This window comes from Hypanus sabinus, chromosome 26, assembly GCF_030144855.1.
Source record: "Hypanus sabinus isolate sHypSab1 chromosome 26, sHypSab1.hap1, whole genome shotgun sequence".
Lineage (NCBI taxonomy): Eukaryota > Metazoa > Chordata > Chondrichthyes > Myliobatiformes > Dasyatidae > Hypanus > Hypanus sabinus.
The window spans coordinates 44,080,629-44,107,622 of NC_082731.1; the positions used below are offsets into that span (position 1 = coordinate 44,080,629).

The window sequence follows — 26,994 nt, forward strand, 5'->3', positions numbered from 1 at the left end:
CACTATATATATCTGTCTATATATATATATATATAGTAGTTAAATAAGTAGTGCAAAAGTGGAAGTTAAAAAGTAGTGAGGTAGTGTTCATGGGTTCAATGTCCATTCAGAAATTGGTTGGCAGAGGGGAAGAAGCTGCTACTGAATCATTGAGTGTGTGTCTTCAGGTTCCTGTACCTCCTCCCTAATACTAACAATGAGAAGGAGGCACGTCCTGGGTGACGGGGGGTCCTTAATAATAGACACCACCTTCCTGAGGCATTGCTCCTTTGTAGTATCTAGGAGCTGACTGAGTTTACAACTTGCTTCAAGTTAATTTGGCAGCTAGCACCCCCCCCCCCACCCCATCACCACCACCATACGAGACCGTGGTGCAGCCGGTTAGAATTCTTTCCCTGGTACGCCTGTAGAAATCTCCGACTGTTTTCAGTGACATACCAAATCGCCAATGCCATATACTGATGGTCTTGCTTCCATTATAACTGCATCGATGTGTCGGGCCCAGGTGAGATCCTCGGAGATATTGACACCCGGGAACTTGAAATTGCTCAGTCTCTCCACTTTCCGTCCTGTGATGAGGACTGGGTGTGAGGTCCCTCGTCTTACCCTTTCTGACGTCCACAATCAATTCTTGGGTCTTACTGATGTTGAGTGCAAGGTTGTTGCTGCGACACCACTCCCTGTTCATCATCTACATTGGTTCTTGTGAATGCAATCAAAGCTCACTTCTAATGTGCTCATTGGCTGCCCCTCCAGCCAACAGTTGTTTGTGGAGTCTTGCTGTGCACAACTCCAGAGACTCTACTGCCATGGTTAGTGGACCACGGGGCCCTTTGAGATGTCATGTTGGGAGGGGGGAGGTTTAAAGGGACGAAGTTTTGCGAGGTACAGATCGATATCACTCAGAACCAGATTTATAGTCTTAAAAATCTCTGATTGCGCCGCGGAAGTGGGGTTCTGAAGAACAGTCTCAGTCCAAAAGGTTGACTGTGTATTCCTCTCCATAGATGCTACCTGACCCACTGTGTGTGTGTGTGTGTGTGTGTGTGTGTGTGTGTGTGTGTGTGTGTGTGTGTGAGAGAGAGAGAGAGAGAGAGAGAGACAGAGAGGAAGAAGTCTGTAGTCTTGACGCGACAGGCCATTTGGCCCATCAACTCTGCTCCACCATTCCATCATGGTCGATTTATTTTCCCTCTTCTGCATTCTCAAAACCTCTGACACCCTTATTACTCAAGAACCTATCAACTTCTACTTTAAATCTACTTGGCCTCCACAGACGTCTGTGGCAACGAATTCCACAGATTCACCACCCTACTGGCTGAAGAAATATCTCCCCATCTCTGTTCTAAAGGAACGTCCTTTTATTCTGAGTTTGTGCCCCCTGGTCCTAGACTCCCCCACTAAAGGATACAACCTCTCCAGGTCCACCCTATATCCATACATTTCAATACTGGACTGGTTTCAAGGGGGTCCTGCCCCCAAGCTCCAGCAAATACAGATCCGGGGCCATTAGATGCTCCTCAGACTGTAATCTTTTTGTTCCGGGGGCCACCGTTCTTTTTTTTTAATTTTTATTTTTATTGAAGGAATGACACAATACAGAATACATAATGGATTACTCTTCCCTCCATTTTGCTTTTATATCTTACCCCTAAACAAACCTCCCTTCTCCCTCCCTCCCCAAATGTACCACGGCAGCTAATGTATTTACAACAATTCACGAATAAATTTCACATTCAAACCCCCACACTTCTTCAAGATGAAGGCCCACACACATCCACAACATGTCAGATGATCCATATTACAATTCATCAGCCACCCTGTGGGGTAAACCAGATGCGTGTTAAAAGAGAGGCAACTTCCCAAATACAATCAGATGCCCTCAACTAGTGGGTAATTCCTTAAGACTCCCAAATTATGACAAGAAAGGTCCCCATTTCAAATAGAACTTTTTTCACAGACCCCCTCAGAGTGAATTTAATCTTTTCTAATTTCAGAAAAAAACATTACGTCCTCTAACCAAGCAGCAGCAGATGGGGGAGTGGCAGATTTCCAGACCAGCAAGATTCTCCTACAGGCCAAAAGTGATGTAAATGCAACGATATCCGACTGGTTTGCATTTAACCCCAAAGCATCATCCGCCACACCAAATACAGCGATGCGGGCAAGGTCTCAGTGTCACCCCCAAAACCTCACCGATAATTTTAAAAACCAGTGCCCAATAGCCATCAAGCCAAGGGCAAGACCAAAATGCATGCACTAAACCAGCGGGAGAGAAGGAACACCTGTCACAGCCAGCGTCTGTCCCGGGATATACGTCAGCAAGCCTGGCTTTACTTAAATGTACCCTGTGTAAAACTTTAAATTGTATGAGCCCCAGTCTAGTACGATGACGAGGAATGAACCCTATTCAATGTTTTTGCCCAATATTCCTCAGCCAGATCCACACCAAGGTCATCCTCCCAGCTAGTTGTAGTTTTGTTTAGATCTTGAACTCCCAAAGACATAGAACCATAGAACATTACAGTACAGAAACAGGCCCTTCAGCCCTTCTTGACTGTGCCAAACCATTTTTCTGCCTAGTCCCACTGACCTGCACCTGGACCATATCCCTCCATACCCCTCTCATCCATGTACCTGTCCAAGTTTTTCTTAAATGTTAAAAGTGAGCCTGTATTTACCACTTCATCCGGCAGCTCATTCCACACTCCCACCCCTCTCTGTGTGAAGAAGCCCCCACTAATGTTCCCTTTAAAGTTTTACCCCTTCACCCTTAACCCATGTCCTCTGGTTTTTTTTCTCCCCTGGCCTCAGTGGAAAAAGCCTGCTTGCATTCACTCTATCTATACCCATCATAATTTTATATACCTCTGTCAAGTCTCCCCTCATTCTTCTACGCTCCAGTGAATAAAGTCCTAACCTATTCAATCTTTCTCTGTACCTCAGTTTCTCAAGTCCCGGCAACATCCTTGTAAACCTTCTCTGCACTCTTTCAGCCTTATTAATATCATTCCTGTAATTCAGTGACCAAAACTGCACACAATACTCCAAATTCGGCCTCACCAATGCCTTATACAACCTCACCATAACATTCCAACTCTTACACTCAATACTTTGATTTATAAAGGCCAATGTACCAAAAGCTCTCTTTACTACCCTATCTGCCTGAGACACCACTTTTAGGGAATTTTGTATCTGTATTCCTAGATCCCTCTGTTCTACTGCACTCCTCAGTGCCCTACCATTTACCTTGTATGTTCTACCTTGGTTTTACCTTCCAAAGTGCACACTTGAATGAATTAAACTCCATCTGCCATTTTTCCATCTGGTCCAAATCCCTCTGCAAGCTGAGAGTATAGTACAGAGATCAGCCCTTTATTATTAAAGCTAAGAGTGAGTTTTTCCCACAACATAGCAGGTGGTAGATCAGGAAAAGAGAGAAATTTTTCCCTGACAGAGTGGCGAATCTGCAGATATTTATAAAAATGATTATAAATATAAATATATTTATTTATATATTTACAGTGCAGGTTATCAAAACTATCAAATATATTACCAGTGTACAAATCCTAAACGCACGTAAGACCGTTCAAACCCCTGACAGACCTGACACCTGACCAGGTTCATTTCCCAATACCAGATCAAGTACAGCCTCTCCTCTTGTAGGCTTACTCTACATATTGTGTCAAGAAACCTTCCAGAACACACCTAACAAACTCCACCCCATCTAAACCCCTCACTCTAGGGAGATGCCAATCGATATTCAGTGCTGGATGGGAGATGCCAGAGAGTAGTGGTGGATAACTGTTTGTCAGGTTGGAGGCCGGTGACTAGCGGGGTGCCTCAGGGATCTGTACTGGATCCAATGTTGTTTGTCATATACATTAATGATCTGGATAATGGGGTGGTAAATAGGATTAGTAAGTATGCAGATGATACTAAGGTAGGTGGCATTGTGGATAATGAAGTAGGTTTTCAAAGCTCGCAGAGAGATTTAGGCCAGTTAGAGTGGGCTGAACAAAGGCAGATGGAGTTTAATGCTGATAAGTGTGAGGTGCTACATTTTGGTAGGAATAATCAAAATAGGACATACATGGCAAATGTTAGGGCATTGAAGAATGCAGTAGAACAGAGTGATCTAGGAATAATGGTGCATAGTTCCCAGAAGGTGGAATCTCATGTGGATAGGGTGGTGAAGAAAGCTTTTGGTATGCTGGCCTTTATAAATCAGAGCATTGAGTATAGGAGTTGGGATGTAATGTTCAAATTGTACAAGGCATTGGTAAGGCCGAATTTGGAGTATTGTGTACAGTTCTGGTCACCGAATTATAGGAAAGATGTCAACAAAATAGAGAGAGTACAGAGAAGATTTACTAGAATGTTACCTGGGTTTCAGCACCTAACTTACAGGGAAAGGTTGAACAAGTTAGGTCTTTATTCTTTGGAGTGTAGAAGGTTGAGGGGGGACTTGATAGAGGTATTTAAAATTATGAGGGGGATAGATAGAGTTGACGTGGATAGGCTTTTTCCATTGAGAGTAGGGGAGATTCAAACAAGAGGACATGAGTTGAGAGTTAGGGGGCAAAAGTTTAAGGGTAACACGAGGGGGAATTTCTTTACTCAGAGAGTGGTAGCTGTGTGGAACGAGCTTCCAGTAGAAGTGGTAGAGGTAGGTTCAGTATTGTCATTTAAAGTAAAATTGGATAGGTATATGGACAGGAAAGGAATGGAGGGTTATGGGCTGAGTGCAGGTTGGTGGGACTAGGTGAGAGTAAGCATTCGGCACGGACTAGGAGGGCCGAGATGTCCAGTTTCCGTGCTGTGATTGTTATACGGTTAGATGATATTTGGGGAAATTAAAATCTCCCAACACGACAACCCTACTATTATTACATCTTTCCAGGATTTGTCTCCCTCCTTTTAGGTTATCTGAGGTAACTTACTTTTTATTCCTTCTTACTTCTAATATTTGTTTATCTGTGCACTTGTAATGTTACTGTGACACTGTGATATCCTTTGGGATCAATAAAGTATCTATCAATTAATCTATAATTAAGACAGAGATTGATAGATTCTTGGTCAATCAGGCTATGAAGGGATACAGGGAGAAGGCTGAGAGAGAAAATTGGATCAGCCATGATGAAATGGCGGAGCAGACTCGATGGGCCAAATGGCCTAATTCTGCTCCTATACCTTATGGTCTTATCTAGTTTCCTCCCACATATCAAAAGTCAGAATCAGAATGGCTTATTATCACTGACAGACATGAAATTTGTCATTCTGCAGCTGCAGAATAGTGCAATACATAAAATATACCATAAATTACAATAAGAAATATATATATTTAAAAATTAAGTCATGCAAAAAGAGAGCAAAAGTAGTGAGGTGGTGTGCATGGGCAATGTTCCCTCTCACTTGTTTTATGGCTGTGCGGACCAACCATTGTTCTGATAGGAAATTTGTACACAGCCTGAAAACTGTGCGGCACTTTAAATGTTTTTTGTTTATATGCATACGATGAATATTTAGAATGTAACATGAAAAGTATCAAATCATACTTCTAATTTCATGTATTAGTTGAAGGGTATAATAAACTAAAAGAAAATCTTTCACTAGTGTAACGCCCGGGGAAAGGTTTCGCTGCTGATGTAATGGTGTTTCTGTAGCGGCAGTGTTTGGGTTAAGGCTGGAGATTACGGGGGGCTGTGCAACGAGAGGAGTGTTTGTTCTTGTTGTGTGCCTGAGAATGAGGTGATCTGGGTCTTTCGTTCGGCGGAAAATGAAGAGAGAAGATGCCGGAAAGGAGTGGACTTGGACTGGGGCCGGGAGTCAACGAAGACTGGAGACTTCGATGGAGGATCGGGGAGAGGCCCACGGTGAGCTCCAATGTGCACATGAGCCCGTTTCGCTAAAATGGGCCCTTTTCCTTTTTGTTTTTCTTTACTAACCCTCTAGTCAAATTAAGAACTATAAAGCAAAATCATTTGATTGCATATGGTGTACTGTCTGTTATTTCAAGGTACGGGGGAAAAGGTACCACAGCAGGTCACAAACAAGAGGTTTTGCACCTGAGATTTCACACGCTTGGTGGGGCTGGAGACTGTCTCCCCCAGACTAACCCCGCCGGCCGGACCTGAGGGTTACATGCATTTCATAAACTTTTTCATGCCTGTCTTTATTCCAGGTGCACAGTAACAAAGGCTATCCATTCAGACCCCTGATGACGGGTGGGAAGTAGCCACCCGTAAAATGGTGAGTGTGTGTCTTCAGGCGTGCGGGTTAGGGTTATTAAGCTGGGGGAATGTTACATTGGCACTGGAAACATGGAGATGCTTGCGGGCTGCCCCAGCACATTTCTGGACTGTGCTGGTAATTGATACTAAACGGCACATCGTGTTTCTGCTTGTCTCATATAAAGCTCATCTTAAAACCTTGGAAGGATCCGCGGTGAATTTACTGAGTTTGAACACCAGAGGGCAGCAAGTAGTTTGTTTCATTCATTACCTGAGGGAGATAGTTTATTCCATTAGCACAGGAGATCTACAGAGTTGGTGGTCGGAGGCCAAAGGTGCTGGAAATCTTGAGCGACACACACACTAACCGCAGAAGGAACTCTGCAGGTCATAGAGAATCTATAGACAATCGATGATTTGGACCAAGACCCTTCATCAGGACCATGGTTTGCTTTTTTGCTATAAGAAGAGAACTATTTCAAAGTTCAAAGTAAATTTTATAGTCAGAGTGCATGCATGTCATCAAATACAACCCTGCAGGCAGACTCAGCAAATCTACAGAAAAGTAACTATAACTATAAAGATCAGCCAGAGTGCAGAAGGCAGTAAACTCTGCAAATGCAGGTATAAGTCAGTCAAGAAACAGCGGTCAAGATGGCGCCAGCGTGCAACGTCCCCTCGGTCGACATCTTCCAGGTAGCCCAGGGAAATATCTGTTCTACTTCTTTCACGTCAGTTTTTCACCCTAACTGTGTTTCTGGGACCGTTAGAGACTGCGATTTACAGTTTGGAGATCGATTGAGCGACCTGGAGCTGTGCTACCTCCGGGGAGTGAGCACGTACCCAGACCGCCTCGATGCGAAGGGGTCTTGAGATGGGGTGTGAGCTGATGTTCAACTCCCCTTCACTGGTTAAAGCATCGAGGAAGATTGAGATAGAGAGAAGACTGTGATTGCGGAAGGCGGGAGGGACTTCAGCACCGATTGCCCCTGCTGTTGATCACTACCGAGGAGTCTGTGCGCGGCCTATCACTGTCACGCCTAGGTCGCGGTTCAGGCCTCTGCCTCGTGCGGCGTCTCTCTCCTTCGATGATGTCGGAGGACGTTCCCCGGTTCTGCGTTTACCGATTGGACGATTGCATTAATGAGCTGTGGACTTTTTCAGACTTAAAGGTTTTCACATCCTACATTTTTGTTTCTCGTTCCTTTATTTGTTTTGTTGTGTGGGGGGTGTTGGGGGTTGACGGTATTGTTCCATTTTGTGTGGGGAGAGGGGGGTTTGGGGGTTGACGGTATTCTTCTGTTTTGTGTGGGGAGAGGGGGGTTTGGGGGTTGACGGTATTCTTCTGTTTTGTGTGGGGAGAGGGGGGTTTGGGGGTTGACGGTATTGTTCCATTTTGTGTGGGGAGAGGGGGGTTTGGGGGTTGACGGTATTCTTCTGTTTTGTGTGGGGAGAGGGGGGTTTGGGGGTTGACGGTATTCTTCTGTTTTGTGTGGGGAGAGGGGGGTTTGGGGGTTGACGGTATTCTTCTGTTTTGTGTGGGGAGAGGGGGGTTTGGGGGTTGACGGTATTGTTCCATTTTGTGTGGGGAGAGGGGGGTGTTGGGGGTTGACGGTATTCTTCTGTTTTGTGTGGGGAGAGGGGGGTTTGGGGGTTTGGGGGTTGACGGTATTCTTCTGTTTTGTGTGGGGAGAGGGGGGTTTGGGGGTTGACGGTATTGTTCCATTTTGTGTGGGGAGAGGGGGGTGTTGGGGGTTGACGGTATTCTTCTGTTTTGTGTGGGGAGAGGGGGGTTTGGGGGTTGACGGTATTCTTCTGTTTTGTGTGGGGAGAGGGGGGTTTGGGGGTTGACGGTATTGTTCCATTTTGTGTGGGGAGAGGGGGGTTTGGGGGTTGACGGTATTCTTCTGTTTTGTGTGGGGAGAGGGGGGTGTTGGGGGTTGACGGTATTGTTCCATTTTGTGTGGGGAGAGGGGGGTTTGGGGGTTTGGGGGTTGACGGTATTCTTCTGTTTTGTGTGGGGAGAGGGGGGTTTGGGGGTTGACGGTATTCTTCTTTGTGTGGGGAGAGGGGGGTGTTGGGGGTTGACGGTATTGTTCCATTTTGTGTGGGGAGAGGGGGGTTTGGGGGTTGACGGTATTGTTCCATTTTGTGTGGGGAGAGGGGGGTTTGGGGGTTGACGGTATTGTTCCATTTTGTGTGGGGAGAGGGGGGTTTGGGGGTTGACGGTATTCTTCTGTTTTGTGTGGGGAGAGGGGGGTTTGGGGGTTGACGGTATTCTTCTGTTTTGTGTGGGGAGAGGGGGGTTTGGGGGTTGACGGTATTCTTCTGTTTTGTGTGGGGAGAGGGGGGTTTGGGGGTTGACGGTATTCTTCTGTTTTGTGTGGGGAGAGGGGGGTTTGGGGGTTGACGGTATTCTTCTGTTTTGTGTGGGGAGAGGGGGGTTTGGGGGTTGACGGTATTCTTCTGTTTTGTGTGGGGAGAGGGGGGTTTGGGGGTTGACGGTATTGTTCCATTTTGTGTGGGGAGAGGGGGGTTTGGGGGTTGACGGTATTGTTCCATTTTGTGTGGGGAGAGGGGGGTTTGGGGGTTGACGGTATTCTTCTGTTTTGTGTGGGGAGAGGGGGGTGTTGGGGGTTGACGGTATTGTTCCATTTTGTGTGGGGAGAGGGGGGTTTGGGGGTTTGGGGGTTGACGGTATTCTTCTGTTTTGTGTGGGGAGAGGGGGGTTTGGGGGTTGACGGTATTGTTCCATTTTGTGTGGGGAGAGGGGGGTTTGGGGGTTGACGGTATTCTTCTGTTTTGTGTGGGGAGAGGGGGGTTTGGGGGTTGACGGTATTCTTCTTTGTGTGGGGAGAGGGGGGTGTTGGGGGTTGACGGTATTGTTCCATTTTGTGTGGGGAGAGGGGGGTTTGGGGGTTGATGGTATTGTTCCATTTTGTGTGGGGAGAGGGGGGTTTGGGGGTTGACGGTATTCTTCTGTTTTGTGTGGGGAGAGGGGGGTTTGGGGGTTGACGGTATTCTTCTGTTTTGTGTGGGGAGAGGGGGGTTTGGGGGTTGACGGTATTCTTCTGTTTTGTGTGGGGAGAGGGGGGTTTGGGGGTTGACGGTATTCTTCTTTGTGTGGGGAGAGGGGGGTGTTGGGGGTTGACGGTATTGTTCCATTTTGTGTGGGGAGAGGGGGGTTTGGGGGTTGACGGTATTCTTCTGTTTTGTGTGGGGAGAGGGGGGTTTGGGGGTTGACGGTATTCTTCTTTGTGTGGGGAGAGGGGGGTTTGGGGGTTCTTCTGTTTTGTGTGGAGAGAGGGTTTGTGGGGGGGAACTGATGATCGGAATGCCGTCCCTTCTTGTGCGGGGGCTATTTGACGTTTCTCTCTGAACAACTTTCATCTTCTTTGTTTCACAGCTATCTGGAGAAGATGAGTTTCAGAGTTGTATATGGACACATGCTTGGATAATAAATGAAACTTTTGAACCTTTAGCAATAAATATGAGATATATCTCATACACGAGAACATGAGGTATACCAATAAATATGAGAACATGAGATAACGAGATAAGGAGTCCTTAAAGTGAGATCATTGGTTGTGGGAACATCTCAATGGATGCGCAAGTGAGTGTGGTTATCCACTTTTGCTCAAGAGTCTGATGGTTGAGGGTAGTAAATGTTCTTGAACTAGTGGAGTGAGTCCTGAAGCTCTTGTACCTTCTGCCTGATGGCAGCAGTGAGGAGAAACCATGGCCTGGATGGTGAGGATCTCTGATGATGGATGATGCTTTCCTACGACAGTGTTTCCTGAAGATGTGCTCAAAGTTTGGGCGGGCTTTGCCCATGATGGACTGGTCCGAATCCACTAGTTTTTGTAGGATTTTCTATTCAAGGTTATTGGTGTTTCCACACCAGGCTGTGACACAGCCAGTCAATGCACTCTCCACCACACAACTATAGAAGTTTGCCAAAGTTTTAGATGTCAAGCTGGATCTTCACAGACTACTGAGGAAGGAGTGTGGCTGCCCTGCTTTCTTCTTAAACCACTGAAGTGTTAATAGCCAGACAAACCCTATTTACAGACCACCCCTAACACATTTTAACCCTATCTAAATTGTGAAGTTATGCACATACCAGTGTAGACACAACTGAATCGGGTCTGGCAGGATCAGTTTTATATAAGTCATGAAATTCATTGATTTTTATTTTTTATTTACAGTACTGTGCAAAAGTCTTAGGTACACATGGTAGAGAAACAGAGAAAAAATGGATCAGCCATGATGAAATGGCGGAGCAGACTCGATGGGCCAAATGGGAAGTTATGGAAACTATGATGATTAAAGAAGAGGAAGTACTGGCGCTTTTAAAGAATATAAAAGTGGATAAGTCCCTAGGTCCTGACTGGATTTTCCCCAGGACCTTGAGGGAAATTAGTGTAGAAATAGCAGGGGCTGTGACAGAAATATTTCAAATGTCATTAGAAACGGGGATGGTGCCGGAGAATTGGCGTATTGCTCATGTGGTTCCATTGTTTAAAAAGGGTTCTAAGAGTAAACCTAGCAATTATCGGCCCGTCAGTTTGACATCAGTGGTGAGTAAATTAATGGAAAGTATTCTTAGAGATGGTATATATAATTATCTGGATAGACACGGTCTGATTAGGAGCAGTCAACATGGATTTGTGCGTGGAAGGTCATGTTTGACAAATCTTATTGAATTTTTTGAAGAGGTTACGAGGAAAGTTGACGAGGGTAAAGCAGTGGATGTTGTCGAGATGGACTTCAGTAAGGCCTTTGACAAGATTCTGCATGGAAGGTTAGTTAGGAAGGTTCAATTGTTAGGTATTAATATTGAAGTTGTGAAATAGATTCAACAGTGGCTGGTTAGGAGATGCCATAGAGTAGTGGTGGATAACTGTTCGTCAGGTTGGAGGCCGGTGACTAGTGGTGTGCCTCAAGGATCTGTACTGGGTCCAATGCTGTTTGTCATATACATTAATGATCTGGATGATGGGGTGGTAAATTGGATTAGTAAGTATGCAGATGATACTAAGGTAGGAGGCGTTGTGGATAATGAAGCAGGTTTTCAAAGCTTGCAGAGAGATTTAGGCCAGTTAGAAGGGTGGGTTGAGCAATGGCAGATGGAGTTTAATGCTCATAAGTGTGAGGTGCTACATTTTGGTAGGAATAATCAAAATAGGACATACGTGGTAAATGGTAGAGTATTGAAGAATGCAGTAGAACAGAGTGATCTAGGAATAATGGTGCATAGTTCCCTGAAGGTGGAATCTCATGTGGATAGGGTGGTGAAGAAAGCTTTTGGTATGCTGGTCTTTATAAATCAGAGCATTGAGTTTAGGAGTTGGGATGTAATGTTAAAATTGTACAAGGCATTGGTGAGGCCAAATTTGGAGTATTGTGTACAGTTCTGGTCACCGACTTATAGGAAAGATGTCAACAAAATAGAGAGAGTACAGAGAAGATTTACTAGAATGTTACCTGGGTTTCAGCACCTAACTTACAGGGAAAGGTTGAAAAAGTGAGGTCTTTATTCTTTGGAGTGTAGAAGGTTGAGGGGGGAGTTAATAGAGGTATTTAAAATTATGAGGGGGATAGGCTTTTCCATTGAGAGTAGGGGAGATTCAAACAAGAGGACATGAGTTGAGAGTTATGGGGTAAAAGATTAGGGGTAACACGAGGGGAAACTTCTTTACTCAGAGAGTGGTAGCTATGTGGAACGAGCTTCCAGTAGAAGTGGTAGAGGCAGGTTCGGTTTTGTCATTTAAAGTAAAATTGGATAGGTATACGAACAGGAAAGGAATGGACGGCTATGGGCTGAGTGCAGGTTGGTGGGACCAGGTGAGAGTAAGCGTTCGGCACGGTCTAGAAGGGCCAAGATGTCCTGTTTCCGTGCTGTAATTGTTATATGGTTAGATGACCTGATTTTGTTCCACCATTTCATCATGTCTTATGTTTGGCTCAGACACGGGCCTGTGCTGTGCTGTGTTATTCTACAGTGCACGGGGTTTCCCTGACACCTCCCACATCACTCAAGCGCACAAGCTGGTGTGATGCTGTAAGCTGCCCCCTCGTGTGCTGGAGTAGAGCAGAATTTGGGGGCAGTTGTGATCCGAGAGTCCCCTGGGTTCGATACCCGGAAGTGGGTGAAGTCTGGAGAGCAGAGCGGAAGGTTGAATTCCAGAGCAGGCGAGTCCAGAGGTAGAACGAGGACTAAATTTAGTGAGTCAGGAGGTTGGGGAATAACGATCAGGTCTGTGAATGGGGCTAGGGACTGGAGTGAGGCCAGATGACTGTGAGTTTGAGAGTGCAGGCCAAGAGATTGGAGGTCAGGGGCCCTACGGTTGTGAGTCTGTGAGTCAGGCCAGGGATTTGAGTGAGGCTCGATGGCTGTGAGTCTGAGAGTCAGGCCAGGGACTCGAGTGAGGCCCAATGACTGTCAGTCTGGTCCCGGGACTGAAGATCTGAGGCCTGATCAGTGTGGGTCTGTGAGTCCAGGGCAGACGACTGCAGGTTGAGGAGTTCAGGTCAGGGAGGCCCAATGACTGTGAGTTCAGGTGTCTGGGCCAGGGGCTGGAGACCTGAGGCCCAGTGACTGAGAATCTGTGAGTCCAGGCCAGGAACTGAAGATCGGGGGCTGACTTTCAGAGGGTCGGAGAGACCGGCCCAGGAACTGAAGAGCTGGAGGCCTGTGAGTGTGTGGGCGAGAGGGTGGTGAAGGAGGTTGCTTTGCTGCCGTTTTCTTGCTCGTTGTGCTCGGTGCTGTTTTGCTGAATATCGTGGACACGACATATTGGCGCCGGAATGCGTGTCAACATCTGCGGGCTGCCCCCTGCATGTTAAGTATGCACATTGTAAAGTATATTTCAATCTACGTGTGATAAATACTGTACGTTTCAAATAGAATCCGAGCGTCGGGAGAATAAAACAGGGATTGTGAATGGTGGTCAGTATGGGCTTGATGGGCCGAAGGACTTTCTTCCCTGCTGTTTGACTCTATAATGCTCAGTCGAGGGATTGGGGTGGGGGAGGGAGTAAAGAAGTCCAACGTTATGTACGTATACTGTATATAACCTCGAGATTATTCTCTTTGCAGGCAGTCACAAAGCTACAAAATCCAATCGGACCCATTCACAAAAGGCCATCAGGCACCCACTGTGCAGAAAAAGAAACAAATCCTGTAAGCAGTAAAAGTAAGCAACGGGTATTCAGAGCTGAAGTTCACAAAAGCGAGTCCACGGCCACGAAGCCAATGCAGGAGCAGGCCACAGCCCCAGTTCGGTGCAGAGCTGAGTAAATATCATGGAACAACGAGCTGAACCCTGAACGCCTTGCCACCTTGTCGACTGGTATATTTTGCGCGGTTGTATTTTACGATGTATAATACGCGCTTGCCACTTTGTCGACTGGGCCTCCAGCCGCGGTCTCGCCTGTTCACAGAGAGGCGCTGGAACTGGTGCGCTCCACCGGCGGCACCCAGGCTGGAGTCAGTGCTGCCCCCCAGTGTTCCCTCGGCAGAAGACAAGCTCTGCTGTGGTCGTCTGCAGAGTTCATTAACGTTGGATGGCTTGAGTTTGGTCTCCTTCATTCAGTGGCTGCATCCTTCTATCTTGTGTGGGCGCATGAAAGTGATTAAGGCGTCGGTCTAGTGATCTGAAGGTCACTAGTTCGAGCCTCAGCTGAGGCAGCGTAATGTATCCTTGAGCAAGGCACTTAACCACACATTGCTCTGCGACGACACCGGTGCCAGGCTGTATCGGCCCTTGCCCTTCCCTTGGACAACATTGGTGAGGTGGAGAAGGGAAACTGCCGGTTTCCCATACAACCCTGCCCAGGCCTGCGCCCTGGAAACTTACCAAGGCGCAAATCCATGGTGTCTCGAGACTAACGGATGTGCTATGTGAGCTTTGTGATGTGTCTGACTGTTGGTACTGCATTTTGTACCTCAACCCCGGAGTAGAACTATCTCGTTTGGCTGTATTCATGGGTATTCATGTATGGTTGAACGACATTTAAAAGTGAATTGAATTGAGTGTTCCTCTCCTCCAGTCCTTTTCAATCTGCCTGGCAGTTAAATCGTCTAAATCTCGGGCCGTTCCTTGCTCTTGGGCCCGGGCCCCGCCGAATCGGTTTGGCCGTACCCAACCGTTCCAATTCGGCCCAGTGTGTAAATCGGTCTGGCGGATAATGGGTTAATCAGTGAACATGGAAAGCAAGGTGTTAGAATTTCAAGGATGTGGGTGTTGTATTTCCTTGCCCACAATGTTCTCACTTGTCAAGATTTACAGGAAGCCACTGATATGACTAATAGATAAGAGGCAGATAAAGGACTGCAGGGGACACAGGCACAAATCAGTAATTGGCAGCTGCATGTCAATAGTCTGTGCTATCTCGTCCTCTCCTACCCAAACCAGAGAGGACCTCGGCAACATATCGATCGGGTCACACTTCCCTGCACGGATCTTCTTTCAGTTTGTTTATGCCTCTGCCTTTCTCTAGGTGTGAATGAGGGGGTCGGAGATGGGATCTCGGTGCGCGGTCACTGGAACTTAGCCCGCAGTCGGTCTCCAGTCAGAGGTGATCCAAGGGCACTGTGGCACAGGGAGAGGGTTTGGGGTCCGGCCGAGGGAGCTCACCCAGTGCCCTTCGCTCGAGCAAGGAGCCCCACACGTGGGCCCACTTGGGACACAAGGGCTCCTGCGGACGCCGGAAATCGCAAGCTACGCAACACACAAATGCAAGAGGAATTTAGCAGGTCAGGCAGCATCTATGGAAATGAGTAATCAAAGTTCAAAGTAAAATTTATTATCAGGATCACATACACATACCACATACAACCCCAAGATGCATTTTCCTGTGGACATACTCAGCAAATCTATAGAACAGCAACTATAACAGGATCAATGAAAGATCAACCAGAGTGCAGAAGACAACAAACTGTGCAAATGCAAATGTAAATAAATAGCTAAAATACCAAGAACACGAGATAATGAGATAAAGAGTTCTTTCATTAGTTGTGGGAACATCTCAACAGTTGAGAGTAGTTAGAAAATGCTGGAGGAACTCAGCAGGCCAAACAGCAAAGAGTAATCAGTCGACGTTTCAGGCCAAGACCCTTCAGCAGGACTGGAGAATTCTTCTCCATAGATGCTGCCTGGCCTACTGAGTTCATCCAACATTTTGTGTGTGTTGCTTTGGATTTCCAGCATCTGCAGATTTTCTCGTTTGTGATGAGTGTAGTTATTCTCTTTTGTTTAAGAGCATGACAGTTGAGGTGTACTGACCGCTCTCGAACCCGGTGGGGCGAGTCCTGAGGCTCTTGTACCTTCTACCCGATGGCAGCAGTGAGTAAAGAGCACGGCCTGTGTGGTGAGGATCTCTGATGATGGATGCTGCTTTCCTATGGCAATGTTTCATGTAGATGCGCTCAATGGTTGGAAGGGCTTTACCCGAGACGGTCTGGGCCATATCCAGTAACATTTGTAGAATTTTCCATTCAAGGGCGTTGGTGTTTCCGTACCAGGCTGTAATGCAGCCAATCAATACACTCTCCACTACACATCTAGTCAAGTCGCTTTTTAATTGTCATTTCGACCATAAACTGTTGGTACAGTACACAGTAAAAACGAAACAACGTTCCTCCAGGACATGAAACAACACAAAACTACACTAGACTATGTGAGACAGCACAAGGCTACACTAGACTACGTAAAACAACATAAAAACTGCACTAGACTACAGACCTACACAGGACTACATAAAGTGCACAAATTAGTGCAGGGCAGTACAATAATTAATAAACAAGACAATGGGCACAGTAGAGGACAAATTAGAATATAATAATAAATGATGTTGATGTCAGTCTAGACTCTGGGTATCGAGGAGTGTGATGGCTTGGGGGAAGAAACTGTTACACTGTCTGGTTGTGAGAGCCCGAATGCTTCGGAGCCTTTTCCCAGACAGCAGGAGGAACAAGAGTTTGTATGAGGGGTGCGTGGGGTCCTTCACAATGCTGCTAGCTTTGTGGGTGCAGCGTGTAGTGTAAATATCTGTAATAGCGAGAAGAGAGACCCCGATGATCTTCTCAGCTGACCTCACTATCTGCTGCAGGGTCTTGCGATCCGAGACGGTGCAATTCCCGAACCGGGCAGCTGCTCAGGATGCTCTCAATACGACCCCTGTAGAATGTGGTGAGGATGGGGGGTGGGAGATGGACCAAAGTTCGTCAACAGTTGACATTTTGGGACTCATCAGGCTTGTGTTCTCTCCAGCTTGTGCACACACGCTCACACCCTCATTTTTGTACATTCTCACACAGTCAGACACACTTGCTCATTGTTACCATCAGGGAGGAGGTGCAGGAGCCTGAAGACACGCATTCAATGATTTAGGAATAGCTTCTTCCCCTCTGCCATCTGATTGCTGAATCCATGAACATTGCCTCAGTATTTTCCTCTTTTTGCACTATTTATTTTACATATTCTTATTGTGAGTTAGTTTTTTTCTTATTATTAGATACTGCCAGCACTGCTGCCGCAAAACAACAAATTTCACAACATAAGCTAAGTGGCCACTTTACCAGGTACACCCGTACACCTCGCTCATGCAAATATCAGCCAATCACGTGGCAGCAACTCGATGCATAAAAGCATGCAGACATGGTCAAGAGGTTCAGTTGTTGTTCAGCCATCAGAATGGGGAAGAAATGGGATCTCAGTGACTTTGACCGTGGAATGATTGTTGGTGCCAGATGGGGCAGTTTAAGTATCTCAGAACCTGCTTATCTCCTGTTGTTCACACACAACAGTCTCTAGGGTTGGCAGAGGATGGTTTGAGAAACAAATATCCAGTGAGTGGCAGTTCTGTGGATGAAAGCACCTTGTTAACGAGAGAGGTCGGAGGAGAACAGCCAGACTGGTTCAAGCTGACGGGAAGGTGACAGTAACTCACATAACCACGCGTTACGGTACTGTTGTGCAGAGGAGCACAGCACGTCAGACCTCGAAGTGGATGGACCACCGTGGCAGAAGACCACACGGGGTACCGCGGCGTGCAGTCAGTGGTAACAAATCTGATTCTAACTCATGAGGGATGAGCTTTGAGTCAGGCTGTCCATGTTCTCAGACAGAAGCAGGGTAACTAATCGTTCCCACCTTATAGCCTCCAACCTGATGGCATGAACATTGACTTCTCTAACTTCCGTTAATGCCCCTCCTCCCCTCCTTACCCCATCCCTGACATATTTAGTTGTTTGCCTGATCTCCATCTCCCTCTGGTGCTTCCCCCCCCCTTTCTTTCTCCCGAGGCCTCCCGTCCCATGATCCTTTCCCTTCTCCAGCTCTGTATCACTTTCGCCAATCACCTTTCCAGCTCTCAGCTTCATCCCACCCCCTCAGATCTTCTCCTATCATTTCGTATTTCTCCCTCCCCCCACTACTTTCAAATCTCTTACTATCTTTCCTTTCGGTTAGTCCTGATGAAGGGTCTCGGCCTGAAACATCGACAGTGCTTCTCCTTATAGATGCTGCCTGGCCTGCTGTGTTCCACCAGCATTTTGTGTGTGTTGCTTGGATTTCCAGCATCTGCAGATTTCCTCGTGTAACTGATCGTACCAGCCCGAACCATTGACTATCTATCTATTCATTTCCATAGATGCTGCCTGACCTGTCGAGTTCCTCCTGCATTTTGTGAGGCAGTGTTCATGGGTTCAATGTCAATTCAGAATCAGACGGCAGAGGGGAAGAAGCTGTTCCTGAATCGCTGAGTGTGTGTCTTCAGGCTCCTGTACCTCCTCCCTGATGGCAGAGGGGAAGAAGCTGTTCCTGAATCGTTGAGTGTGTGCCTTCAGGCTCCTGTACCTCCTCCCTGATGGCAGAGGGGAAGAAGCTGTTCCTGAATCGCTGAGTGTGTGCCTTCAGGCTCCTGTACCTCCTCCCTGATGGCAGAGGGGAAGAAGCTGTTCCTGAATCGCTGAGTGTGTGTCTTCGGGCTCCTGTACCTCCTCCCTGATGGCAGAGGGGAAGAAGCTGTTCCTGAATCGTTGAGTGTGTGCCTTCAGGCTCCTGTACCTCCTCCCTGATGGCAGAGGGGAAGAAGCTGTTCCTGAATCGTTGAGTGTGTGTCTTCAGGCTCCTGTACCTCCTCCCTGATGGCAGAGGGGAAGAAGCTGTTCCTGAATCGTTGAGTTTGTGTCTTCAGGCTCCTGTACCTCCTCCCTGATGGCAGAGGGGAAGAAGCTGTTCCTGAATCGTTGAGTGTGTGCCTTCAGGCTCCTGTACCTCCTCTCTGATGGTAGCAATGAGAAAAGGGCATGTCCTGGGTGATGGGGATCCTTAAAGACAGATTTGAGGCTTCGCTTCTTGAAGATGTACTGGATACTATGGAGCCTGGTGCCCGTGATGGAGCTGACTGGGTTTACAAGTTTCTGCAGTTGTTTTTGACCCTGTGCGGTAACACCCTCCCCCCCCCCCCAATACCCGACAGTGATGCAGCCAATTAGAACGCTCTCCTCCGTATATCTGTAGAAATTTAAGATCCATAAAACGTTTCCATTTTTCCGCTTAGATTTTTGTTAAATGTCAACCGATAGAAGCACAGGGAACATCGTGTGAAGGGAGGAGGGGTTGGGAAATTCACGGGCGAGGTTGAGGGCAGATGTGGAGTGAAGAATTACTCAGAGAAACACAGCGCTGACACTCGGCGCATAATAAAGTTACAGCTCTTCCTTTCAAGCACTTAGACACGGTAAAGATACAAGATCTACCTGCAGCAGGTAATCAAACACTGGCAGAACAAGAGATAGAGAATGACACCTTTATAATGAGGAATTAAATCTTCACACCTGGCCGGCCCCTGACAGCAGCAGGAACTTTTGATAAATTTATATCTAGTGGGCTCTCGAAGCAGGAACTAATTTATCATGTTCAAAGTTCAAAACTCGAAGTAAGCTTATTACTAAAGTTCGTATATGTCACCATATACGACCCTGAGGTCCGTTTTCTTGCAGGCATTCACAGTACAAAGAAACACAGTAGAATTCATGAAGGATCTCACACAACAAGACCGACATACAACCAGTGCGTGAAAGACAATAAACTCTGCAAGTGTAAAAACAAAATAATAACAATAAATAGACAACAAATATTGACAACATGAGATGGTGTCCTTGAAAGTGAGTCCATAGGTTGTGGGGACAGTTCAGTGATGGGACGAATGAAGCTGAGTGAAGTTATCCTCTTTGGCTCAAAAGCCTGATGGTTGAGTGGTGGTTATTGATTGTGGTGGGGCTCCTTCCCCTCCCCCTCTCCCCTCTCTGTCTCTCTCTCCTCCCTCCTGTCTCCTTTCTCCTCTCCTCTCTCTCCTCCCCTCCTCTCCCTCTCCTCTTCCCTTCCCTCCTGTCTCCTCTCTCTCCCTCTCCCTTCCCCTCCTCTCTCCTCCTCTCCCTCTCTCCTCTCTTCCCTTCCCTCCTGTCTCCTCTCTCCCTCTCTCTCTCTCCTCCCTCCTGTCTCCTTCCTCCTCTCCCCCTCTCCTCTTTTCTCCCCGCCCCACCGCAGTCTGTAGGAGACTAGTTCCAAGTACTCTCCAGCCTGGATCACGGGGATCTCTCATCCCCTGCGCGTCCTGGGGGGTCACGGAGCATCAAATCCACAGGCTGGTGCCGTTGCCGGGATTCGGCGAGAGTGCTGCTTTGCCCAGGGAGAGATGTTACAGCAGGGCCATCATAAAATATGTTTACTCTTCCTAAAGGGACATGCATTTTTTTCCCCCAAAAAAAGACAATTTGTCACTTGTATAGCAATGCTGGAACATAAGATATAGGAGCAGAATTAGGCCATTTGGCCCATCGAGTCTGCTCCACCATTCAATCATGGCTGATCCTTTCCTTCCCTTCCTCAGCCCCACTCCCCGGCCTTCTCCCCATAACGTTTCATGCTGTGACCAATCAAGAATCTATCAATCTCTGCCTTAAATACACCCCCAACCCAGCCTCCACTGCTGCCTGTGGTAATAAATTCCACAAATTCACCACCCTCTGGCTAAAGAAGTTCCTCTACATCTCTGTTTTAAATGAATGCCCTTTATCCTTGTCCTAGACTCCCCCACCATGAGAAACATCATATCCACATCTACTCTGTCTAAGCCTTTCAGCATTGAAAAGGTTTCAATGAGATCCCTCCTCATCCTTCCAAGTTCCAGCGAGTACAGACCCAGAGCCGTCAAACATTCCTCGTATGATAATCTTTTCATTCCAAGAATCATCCTTGTGAACCTCCTCTGGACCCTCTCCAACGCCGCCACATCTTTTCTAAGATGAGGAGCCCGAAACTGTTGACAATACTCAAGCTGAGGCTTCAGCAGTGTCCTATAAAGCCTCAGCATCACATCCCTGCTCTGGTATTCTAGACCTCTTGAAATGAATGCTAACGTGGCATTTGCCTTCCTCACCACCGACTCAACCTGCAAGTTAATCTTCAGGGTGTTCTGCACAAGGACTCCCTAGTCCCTCTGCATCTCAGATTCCTGGATTTTCTCCCTGTTTAGAAAATAGTCCGCACATTTATTTCTACCACCAAACTGCATTTTCCCACATTGTGTTTCATTTGCCACTTTCCTGCCCATTCTCCTAATCTGTCTTTGTCCTTCTGCATCCTACCTGTTTCCTCAATACTACCTGCCCCTCCACCAATCTTCATATCATCTGCAAACTTGGCAACAAAGCCATCTATTCCATCAACTAAAGAATTTATATACAGCATAAAAAGAAGTGGTTCCAACACCGACCCCTGTGGAACACCTCTAGTCACTGGCAGCCAACCAGAAAAGGATCCTTTTATTCCCACTCGCTGCCTCCTAACAATCAGCCAACACTAACCATACTAGTAACTTTCCTGTAATACCATGGGCTCTGAACTTGGTAAGCAGCCTCATGTGTGGCACCTTGTCAAAGGCCTGCTGAAAATCTAAATATACAATATCTATTACATCCCTTTTATCTATCCTACTTGTAATCTCCTCTAAGAATTTCAACAGCTTTGTCAGACGGGGTTTTCCCTGAAGGAAGCCATGCTGACCTTGTCTTATCTTGTCCTGTGTCACCAACTACTCCATCATCTCATCCTTAACAATTGGCTCCAACATTTTCCCAACCACTGAGATCAGGCTAACTGGTCTATAATTTCCTTCCTGCTGTCTTCCTCCGTCCTTAAAGAGCGGAGTGACATTTGCAAATTTCCAGTTCTCTGGCACCATGCAACAGTCCAATGATTTTTGAAAGATCATTTCTAATGCCACCACAATCTCCAACGCACGCTCTTTCGGAACTCTAGGGTGCAGTTCATCTGGTCCGGGTGACTTGTGTACCTTTAGGCCTTTAAGCTTTGAGCATCTTCTCCCTTGTAACAGTAACTGCACCCACTTCTCTTCCCTCACACTCTTCAACATATGGCACACTGCTGGTGTCTTCCATAGAGACGACTGATGCAAAATACTCATTTAGTTCATTTGCCATCTCCTTGGCCCCCATTATTATTTTTCTGGCCTCATTTTCTAGCAGTCCTATATCAACTCTCATCTCTCTTTTTTTTATTATCTATTTACTTATTTAACGTACTTGAAAATGCTTTTTCTAACCACTTTGATATTGTTTGCTAACTTGCTTTCAAATTTCACCTTTTCCTTCCTAACCATTCTTTTAGTTGCTCTGTAGGTTTTTAAAAGCTTCCTAATCCTCTACCTTCCCGCTAATTTTTGTTTTGTTGTATCCCCTCTCTTTTGCTTTTACATCAGCTTTGATTTCCCTTGTCAGCCACAGTTGTACTATTTTGCTATTTGAGTATTTCTTCATTTTTGGATTGTATCTATCCTACCCCTTCCTCATTTTTCCCTGAAACTCACACCATTGCTGCTCTGCTGTCATCCCTGTCAGCACCCCCTTCCAATTTACTTCGGCCAACTCCTGTCTCATACCACTGAAATTTCCCTTACTCCACTAAAATACTCTGCTACATCAGACTTTACCTTCTCCCTATCAAATTCAAGTTGAACTCAATCGTACTGTGAGCACTGCCTCCTAAGGGTTCTTTTACCTTAAGCTCCCCAATCTTACCCCTGGTTCATTACACAAGACCCAATCTAGTATAGCTGATCCCCTACTGGGCTCAATGACAAACTGTTCTAAGAAGCCATCTTGTAGGCATTCAACTCACTGAGATCCATTACCAACCTGATTTTCCCAATCAAATGTTAAAATCTCCCATGACTACCATTACATTACCCTTTCGACTCGCCTTTTCCACTTCCTGTTGTAACCTGTGGTCCACCTCCCAGCCACTGTTGGGAGCCCTGTATATAACTACCATCAACGTCCTTTCACCCTTTCAGTTTCTTAACTCAACCCACAAGAATTCAACATCTTCCGATCCTATGTCACATCTTTCTACTGATTTGATGCCATTCTTTACCAGTAGAGCCACACCTCCCCTTCTTCCTACCTTCCTATCCCTCCGATACAATGTGTAACCTTGGACATTCAGCTCCCAACTACAACCATCCTCCAGCCACGATTCAGTGATGGCCACAACATCATACCTGACAATCTGTAATAATGCAACAAGATCATCCACCTTATTTCAGATACTCCGTGCATTGAGATTTAACCCTTTGAGTACTGTATTTGGGACCCTTTTTGATTCTGAATCCCTAATACTCTGACACTGGGGACTTATTAACCCTCTCAACCCCATTCTCCCATAACCTGTCTTCCCATAACCTTCGACACACTTACTAATTAAGAACCTATCAACCTCTGTTTCAGATACACCCAATGACTTGACATCCTCAGCCATCTGTGGCAACAAATTCCACAGATTCACCACCCTCCGGCTAAGTAAATTCCCCTCATTTCTATTCTAAAGAGACATTCTTCTATTCTGAGGCTGTGCCCTTTGGTCAAAGACTCCCCACTATAGGAAATATCTGATCTTTCTAGGCCTTTCGACCTTCAGTAGGATTTCAATAAAATCCCTCTCATTCTTGAGAACTCTAGTGAATACAGGCCCAGAGCCATCAACGGCTCCTCCTGTATTCCCATTTCTGGGATCTTGCTCTGGACAAAATGAAATCTGTGTGATTGGAGCCTGTAATTGGCATTTTGATCATGTGTTTTTGGGACAACTGTGCGATCTAGCGCTTTTGCTGTCTTTAAGCGGGGTTCGGAATGGTTGAGAATGGAGTGTGCGGCCTAGTGGTAGAGCGCCAACCCAAATTGGGGCTCCAATTCTCGACCAACTGGCTGATTAGAGCGTTGAGCAAGATTGAAAGTAATGAGGACAAGAGTGGAATGCGAGCGAGCGTTCAGTGCCATCCGCATGCCTCTGACTAATCTCCTTCTCCCCCTCGCTCGCTGCTGCCGGAGAAATCCATCGAAGTCTTGGGGAAGTTTTGAGGATTGGATTTAGAGAACTCTTCAGTTCATGTTATGATGTGTTTCTAGTTTCTGGTTACACCCTTTTTCCTTGCTATCTTGTGCGATTTTGATCGGAGTGGACTGGCGCTGCGGCCTGCAGTCAATGAATGACACTGCGCTAAATTGAACTGAACTGAACAATCCTGGACAGTTTCAAGAACTCTGTGGTTTGAAGTTTACTATTCTGTATTCAACACATTAACAAAAAAGAAACTGTGCCTTATCTTAAACTGATTCCTGTGGAAGTGGCTCCTGGTAAAGGGCTCGTTTTTTGCCGTTTGCGAGAATCGTTTTTGTTTTGGGCGTTGGGTGTTTTATATTTTTCTTTGTTCGGGTTCTATGGTGTTTCTTTGTTTCGTGGCTGTCTGTGGGAAGACAAATCTCAGGGTTGCGTACTGCATGCATACTTTGATAATAATCCTCTTTGAATGAGATTTACATTAACTAAACTTTGGGACATATTAATGCAACCCCTCCCTTTACCAAGAACCACTTCAACAGGAACCAGGCACAACTTCCTTTTTGTTAATGTGTTGAAACAGCAGGCTTGACCCGAGGGTTTAATCTATATAAAAAAAAATCTCTACTGCAAATACTTGGAGCTCGCCACTCGCCCTGCAGTGCTGTCAATCACTGTCACCATTGCGAGGCTCCCCAGCCTCTTACTGACAGTATCACTGATAAACCCCACACTGTCGTCAGCCTGCCTGCGTGTGAAATCCATCTTGCACATTGCACAAATCTGGTGCCTCATCGAGTGTCCCACGGAACAATGCAGAAAGATGCCACCGCGTTAATTGATCCCTCGCAGCCAGAGCTGTCAATGCCATAAATTATACAGACTCTCCGAAGTGCTGGCAGCTTCGCTGATCAGCGATGGCCTGAGTGAAATGACGCAGAATCCGTGCTTCCACTCCTGGAACCTCTCCCAACCACTATAACTCTGCCTGCAGTCCTAAGAGACAAGGAGACACAAGACCAGAAGACATAGAAGCAGAATTAGGCCATTCAGCCCATCAAGTCTGCACTGCTATTCCATCATGGCTGATCTATTTTCCCTCTCCATCCCTTTCTCCTGTCTTCCAGCCATAATTTTTGACATCCTTACTAATCAAGGACCTATCAACCTCCAAGTCAAATTTACCCATCGACAAGCCTCCATGGAGATCCACAGGCAATGAATTCCAGATATTCACCGCCCTCGGGCTAAGAGATTCCTCCTCGTCTCTGTTCTGAATGGATTTCTGTTTAGTCTGAGATGCCCTCTGACCCGGAGCTTCCCCATTATGGGAAGCATTCTCTCCACATCCACCCAGCCAACAGAAGTCATAAATAAGATGAGAGGCATTGATTGCGTGGTTAGTCAGAGGCTTTTTCCCCTAGGGCCGAAATGGCTAACGTGAGAAGGCATACTTTTAAGGTGCTTGAAAGTACGTACAGAGGGGATGTCAGGTGTAGATTTTTTAATATATATAAGCAGAGGGTAGTGAGTGTGTGGAATGGGCTGCTGGTGGTGGAAGATACATAGAAAACCTACGGCACAATACAGGCCCTTCAGCCCACAAAGCTGTGCTGAACATGTCCTTACCTTAAAACTACCTAGGCTTACCCATAGTCCTCTATTTTTCTAAGCTCCATCTACGATAGGGTCTTTTAAGAGTATCCTCGATAGTTACATGGAGCTTAGAAAAATAGAGGGCTATGGGTATCCCTAGGTAATTTCTAAATTAAGTACATGCTCAGCACAGTCGCGGGTCCAAGGGCCTGTGTGATGCGGTAGTTTTTCTATGGTTCTATGAGTCACCTGCCACTCGTTTCCAACACATCACCTGCAGCCTATTTAAACCCAGTTCTCATCACCAGTCCTTTGTTCTCTCATCAAAGCACAGCGCCTCAACCAGTGGCTCCAAGGGCTTTCAGTATTAAATAACTTTCAATGAGATCCCCAAGCAAGCAGATTCTGGGAGCAGCACTTTTTAAAAAATATCTTTTTCCGTCACTTGCTGATAAGATTCGAGATCCTAGAGTTTAGAACGGTGCTGCAGAGGAACAAGGCCTTCATCTTTCGATGTCCGTGCTGTTTATGATGCCCATTTAAACTACACATCTGTTTGCATTGGTCTATAGTACTGAGCAAAAGTCTAGGGCACATATATATTGCTAGGGAGCCTAAGACTTTTGCACAGCACTGTAGTAATTTTATGTATTGCACTGTACTGCTGCCACAAAAAGAAATTCATGACAGATGTGAGTGATGATAAACCCGATTCTGATCTGGGACTCTATTGTGGACTGAGAGTGGGGAGGGGGCCGGGAGAGGGGAATCATGGTTGGGGAAAGGGGAAGGGAGAGGGGAGGGAGTGGGGAACACCAGAGAGACATTCTGTAATGATTAATAAACCAATTGTTTGGAATCAAATGGCCTTGCCTGGTGTCTCAGGGCTGGGTGTGTCTGCGCCTGTGCCCCCCACCCTGACACTCCTTCTCTGCCACCTGTCCCACACCCCTCCCACGGCGCTCTGTCATTCCCAACATCCTTTGCTCCCGCCAGATTCACAAACTTGCTCTCCACATTGACAAATACAGTGAAGTCTTAAGGAACCCCAGCTATATGTGTGCCTAAGACTTGTACACAGAACTGTACCTCTCTCTGACCCTAAGCAAGCAGCAAAGTGAAAATTATCCCAGCGGTGAAAGGGTTATTGCATGAGGCGCTTTTGATTGTTCTGGTATTGTGCTCACTGGAGTTTAAAAGAATGTGGAGGGATCTCTCTGAAACCTGCCAAATATTGAAAGGCCGAGAAGCAGTAGGCGTGGAGAGGGTGATTCCTGTAATGGGGAAGTCTGGGATCATAGGGCACAGCCTCCGAATAGAAGAATACCCCTTTAGAACGGAGATGAGGAGGAATTTCTTTAGCCAGAGGGTGGTGAATCTGCGGAATTCTTTGCCACAGGCGGCTGTGGAGGGCGGTACATTGGGTTTATTTAATGCAGAGGTCAATAGGTTCTTGATTAGTAAGGGAGTCAAAGGTTATGGGGAGAAGGCAGGAGAATGGGATTGAGAGAATAAATCAGCCTTGATAGGATGGCAGAGTGGACTCGATGGACCAAATGGCCTTTTTTTGTGTGTCTTACAGTCTTATTGTCTTACAGAGTTCAAAATTCACTATCAATGTACATGTCAACATATTATTACCCTGAAATTCACTTTCCTGCGGTTATTTACAGGAAAATAAGGAGATAAAATGGAATTGATTTAAAAAAGAACTATAAGTCACAAAGACTGACCAA

General features: G+C 46.4%; 1 long non-coding RNA gene across 2 annotated transcripts; it reads left to right on the top strand.

Annotated features, from left to right (window-relative positions):
• Positions 1-444: 444 nt before the first annotated feature.
• LOC132381503 (uncharacterized) lies at positions 445-15,997 on the top strand. 2 transcript variants are annotated; one of them, XR_009508053.1, is made up of 3 exons: positions 445-5,876; positions 6,185-6,252; positions 13,336-15,997. It is a non-coding gene; the product is annotated as an uncharacterized LOC132381503 (long non-coding RNA). The 2 variants fall into 2 exon arrangements; XR_009508054.1 differs by lacking the exon at positions 13,336-15,997 and adding an exon at positions 9,640-13,265.
• Positions 15,998-26,994: the final 10,997 nt, after the last annotated feature.